The following is a 6,000-nucleotide window of genomic DNA, read 5'->3' as shown; positions in this document are numbered from 1 at the left end:
CCCATGTAGGCCTTAGACCAGATGTGAGATTCAAAAACCACAGCTGGCACAACAATGGCCAAAAAGCTATTATAATCCCATGTATGTAATCCCATACATTCACACTTTCACACGTGCATGCACACACAATATTGTCTTTTTAATGGATTTATTTGCACCAGTATAATAATAATGACAAATGTTTATCCCTCTTATAACTCTTAAAATACTCCATGTTTATGTACAACTTATATATCTTAGACCAGATGTGGGATTCAAAAACCACAGCTGGCAAAACAATGACCAAAAAGCTATTATAATCCCATGTATAGGCCTATACATTCATACTTTCACACTTGCACAATATTGTCTTTTAATGGATTTATTTTGCACCAGTATCAATAATGACAAATCCTCTTATAACTTTAAAATACTCCATGTTTATGTACAACTTTATATTTTAGACCAGATGTGAGATTGAAAAACCACAGCTGGCACAACAACAATGGCCAAATGCTGTTTATCTTTTGCTGGATGTTCTGTGGTCCCATCTCTTTCATACTGCGATTACATTAGGATTATTAGCCTAATAGATGTTACTATAAAACAAAAAACTATTATATCCCATGTAAGCTATACATTCACACTTGTGCATGCACTCACAATATTGTCTTTTAATGGATTTATTTGCACCAGTAATCAATAATGACAAATCCTCTTATAACTCTTAAAATACTCTTAGACCAGATGTGAGATTCAAAACCCACAGCTGGCACACAACAATGGCCAAATGCTGTTTATTTTTGCTGGATGTTCTGTGGTCCCATCTCTTTGATACTGCGATTACATTAGGACTATTAGCCTAATAGATGTTACTATAAAACAAAAAACTATTATAATCCCATGTAGGCCTTAGACCAGATGTGAGATTCAAAAACCACAGCTGGCACAACAATGGCCAAAAAGCTATTATAATCCCATGTAGGCCTATACATTCATACTTTCACACGTGCACAATATTGTCTTAAAATGGATTTATTTTGCACCAGTATCAATAATGACAAATCCTCTTATAACTTTAAAATACTCCATGTTTATGTACAACTTTATATCTTAGACCAGATGTGAGATTGAAAAACCACAGCTGGCACAACAACAATGGCCAAATGCTGTTTATTTTTGCTGGATGTTCTGTGGTCCCATCTCTTTCATACTGCGATTACATTAGGATTATTAGCCTAATAGATGTTACTATAAAACAAAAAACTATTATATCCCATGTAAGCTATACATTCACACTTGTGCATGCACTCACAATATTGTCTTTTAATGGATTTATTTGCACCAGTAATCAATAATGACAAAGCCTCTTATAACTCTAAAATACTCCATGTTTATGTACAACTTTGTATCTTAGGCCAGATGTGAGATTCAAAAACCACAGCTGGCACACAACAATGGCCAAATGCTGTTTATCTTTTGCTGGATGTTCTGTGGTCCCATCTCTTTGACACACACACACACACACACACACACACACACACACACACACACATGTGTATTATGCAATTAACAAATAAATAATAGTCATGATAAGGGAAAAATGTACCATAAAAAGGCATCCACATTCATCCACAAACCTCCTGGATGTCACATCAGACCAATAATACGCAAGATTCTATCAAATATCACTGCATGTTAAAAAAGGTCTTACATTAAGGAATCTCATCAGAAGTGGTGTGATATGGATCATATTGGATATTCCTTCAATGAAAAAAAGGAAGATACAGAGCCACCTGCTGGTTTGAACGTGCATTACAATAACAGCTGTTCAAGGCCAGATGACTGTCCCAATCAGTCAAAGCTATCCTGCTGGATGCAGCAGTGTGTTGTTGCAGATAATGACTGATTAAACATAGCTAAAGAGACAAAAAAGCATACATGTCATTTGTGTGTCTGTAAATATGGCATACTCTCAGGGTAAAGTGTCTCAACGTTTTGGTGCAGAAAAAAGAAAAAGTGCAAAGATGAAAAAAGTTTTATATAAAAAAAAGTAATTCAAATATAATATCAGGCAGCCTGAGGCTCTGATGCTCTTCTCTCACACATTAATAATACAGAGTGCAATAACCGTTCTTTATTTTTCTTCTTCCCAGTATTACAGCTTGAAACAAAGCTTCAATCTAGAGGTTGATATTAGTTTTTACCACAGTGTGATTTCCAAGGGGCATACATGTAGATCACATATTAGCGTTTTTTGTTCAGTATTTTCAAAAGGCGGAACAAAGTGCTAATAGTTTCTAATGCAATTTGCCATGACGTTCACTTCAAGCTTCAGTACGCAGAAAGTTTTTGGCATCATTGGGCAAAAAAATCCATAAAAACCTTTCAGCATATTGTAATTCAAATGCTCTGAGAGAAAACTAGACTTATGCACCTCCTCATGGCTCTGTTTTCAGGCTTTAAAAAATCTAGCCTGTGACCTGAGATTTTGGCCAATCACAGGTCATTTCAGAGAGAGAGAGTTCCTATTGAGCGTTCCTATTGGCCGCGCTACGGATTGTGGGCGGCGCTTGGTAACTTGGTAAACTTTCTCATTTTACAGCTAAACAGTGCACTACAAGATGTTTCTGAAAACATTTGAGGTGAGAAATAGGCATTACAGTAACAGAATATTGATCCATATTTGATCAGCGCTGCCTAGTTTGACCGCTTGATCGGAGTTCGCGAGTGAGTGACAGCTGCTTAGAGACTGGTTGTTTTCCTCCAGTCTGTGAAATCTTGCAGATGCCATTAGGAGCACCGGAGGACACAGAGGCACATGTTTTTTTCAGATTACCTGTCTCATGCACTACTGTCAGGATATAGTGACCGTTTTATAAAAATAACTTTTTTAATCATATTTGCTCCATTTCTACCCACTGCAGCTTTAATTCAACACTTCTGGAATTCTGTTTTTAATTCATTATGTAACCAAACCTGTTGTGACAGCAGAGATGATAATGCACATCTCTGAACAGCTGCAATGTGACACATAACTTTTTATTCTCCGGTACAGCAGCATCGTGTCGGAGCAATTATAAATTCAGCAGCAAGAACAACCTGCTGTTTTGAGGATTATGGTCATTATTTATGATTTTCATGAATTAATGACCCCTGTTGCGCCTTTATTGCTGTGTCTTTATTTGATGCTTCTGCGTGTGATGAGGGAGATCTAAGACACCGTTATGTAGCTGTTGATCAGCCTTCTCTGTTTACATTGTCAGAATCTGAAGCCAGCAGAAAGCATATATTCTCCTCTTTATGTAACAATGAACAATTTCTGCAACACACTGCACACCTCATGCTGTGCGTGTTATCTTCAGCCTTCTGCCACCATCTGTTGACCAAATTTGGAACTTCCTCACTCCAAACACATTGCCATGCTCATCCTGCTGCACTCCATTTTGGTGTAAACAACATTTACAAGCGGCGGTGATTGTTTAATCTGGTTATAAAAGATTTTGTCACTCTCTAGTTCATTTCACAGCAATGTTCCATGTATCACCTATTTGCATAAAAAGCAGCAGGAAGCCACAAGCTGAATTTGGTGGATCTGAAAATAACTTGCAATAACTTCACGTTTCTGATTATCGGCAGCTTGTATATAGGCCTTACTCGGAGTTTCATGCTCGTTGCAAATTAGATGAATTATGCAGTTAATTCTCTGGCTCATTTAGTATGTATTGGCACATGCTAATCTTGGCACTGCTGTTATGTAATAAGGGGATATGACACAAGAGTTGCCTGCAGGGCTCTGCTTTTTGGCAACTGGCTTAACAGTAACAGTGTCATTTCTCATTGCATTATATATATATCAGAAAATGAAGGATATGCAACATTTATTGAAAGAGAATTTAGTTATCTATTAGGTTCGAAGACATTGTATTTAATGTGTCAATTATGAGTGAAAGCGCAAATGTACAGACTTTGTGTTTAATTATGATGAAAGAGGACATATTATGCTCATTTTCAGGTGCATACTTGTATTTTGCGTTTCTACTACGACATGTTTACATGCTTTAATGTTCAAAAAAGTCTTGACTTTTCTCATACCAGCTGTGCTGCAGCACTCCTTTTCACAGTCTGTCCGAATCGCTCTGTTTGGGCTCTGCTCTGATTGGTCAGCTGGCCCACTGTTGTGATTGGTCAACCGAACAAAACACTTCGGACTCTGCTCCAGCTCCGCTCTAACTTACTTTGTTTGAAGGCGTGCCAAGCCAGCCGCTAGGCAGGTGTTATGCAAATGTGTTACTTGGTGACATCACCATGTTACGGAAGAAAAGGCGGGACTTCAAGCAAGGCGTTTCAGGCAGTTCAAGAGCAGTGTTTCTGTGGGGGAGAGGATCTCCCTTTGGCCTGGACTTTATAACTTTGCAGACCTTTTACATGATTTACAACAAAAAAAACTACATAACACACTAAAGGAAAGGAGTAAAGCACAAAAGCATAACAGGTCCTCTTTAACACTTCATCTCATCTTTTTTTTATTTGAATAAATGTCATTATCTGAAATTAGTTAAATTTAGGATCAAGTCTGTTTCACAGAACTGCAAAATGACCTCATGCTATTTGAGCATTAGATCTCCCAATTGACTCATTTGGTATCTTGCTCCGAATGATCTGCGAGAGCCTGAGAGCTGCCCCAGGACACTGAAAGCACCATGAATACCAGAACAGTCAAGTTTCACTGACACCCAGTGAGAAAAAAAATGTGGGAGAGCCAACATTTATGAAACCTGTCTGAATTATTGATTCTCATTTTAGCTTGCAGAGGACGAAATACGAATCTTCTAGCTGAAATTTTTCCATCTTAATAAGTCCTTATGGGCAAAACCCTCATGTGAGTCTTAAACAGACCCTGATCACATTTACTGAAAACCAGATGGAGCCAGTCTCATTGTCGTAAATGCATCCATCAACCACGGACGACCCCAGAGAAACATCTTCTGGCAACATGTACCATACATACTTAATGAAGTGAAGTTGCATTGCTATTGATCGGATAATAAACCATAGTTGCATAAAATGCACATAGGAGCAATGGAATCAAAGGAAGAGATAACGCCACGTGAGGAACACAGGGAGGACTTCTCATACTTCCAAATTCTGCTTGATCCTCTTCTTCACTAATAATTCAGGAATTTGTGCAAAAAAAAAGGCAGTGATATAATGCCAGCTGAGCCTAAAATATACATAAAGCACTATACGGAGACGTTGCTTTGCTATGTCACAGTCGACAGCAGATGCAGGAGAGGACAAGTAGGCCTCAATATCCTTAAAAAGGGAAAACTAAAGTCCTCAAGGTCAACACAACCCATGAGGACCCAGTGACACTGGAGAGAATAGCACTTGAGGAAGCTGAAGCCTTCACTTAGTGTCATTGAGTCGATCGGCAGTGAATCGGCAAGGCAAGGGCTCCATTCATCCAGCTGAAGAACATTTGGAGCTCCAAAGAAATCAGCCAGTGGAAAAAAGCTCAGACTCTTCAGCTCTGACATTAAGATGATACTACTCTACAGATCAGAGACGTGGAGAACAACCCAGACCACAATGACAAAATTACAAACATTCATCAACAGCTGGATCTTGAGCATCCACTGGCCAGATACCATCGACAACAATGATCTCTGGCAGAGAACGGGCCAACAACCTGAGGAAGAGGAGATCAAGAGAAGAATATGGGGATGGATCGGCCTAACACTCGGGGAAACACAATGCCAGCATCACCAGGCAGGCCTTTCGATCAGTGATTGTCAAAGTGGGGTCTGGGGACCCCAAGGGGTCCGTGGCAATCTGTCACAGGGTCAGCAAAATAATTTGTTATAAATTATAAAGTTGTGTTGTATCATTAAAATGTGCATATATACAGATGAGGACCATTTGCACCAATACAATTGTGCCCATTACTCCCACTCACGTTAGCTTTGGGCCAATATAAACTCTGATATCATTGTGACACAGCAATAAGTTAATTATTTC

This window comes from Sebastes fasciatus, chromosome 11, assembly GCF_043250625.1.
Source record: "Sebastes fasciatus isolate fSebFas1 chromosome 11, fSebFas1.pri, whole genome shotgun sequence".
Taxonomy (NCBI): Eukaryota; Metazoa; Chordata; class Actinopteri; order Perciformes; family Sebastidae; genus Sebastes; species Sebastes fasciatus.
The sequence above is the reverse complement of the archived record's forward strand: the minus strand, read 5'-3'. Positions refer to the sequence as shown.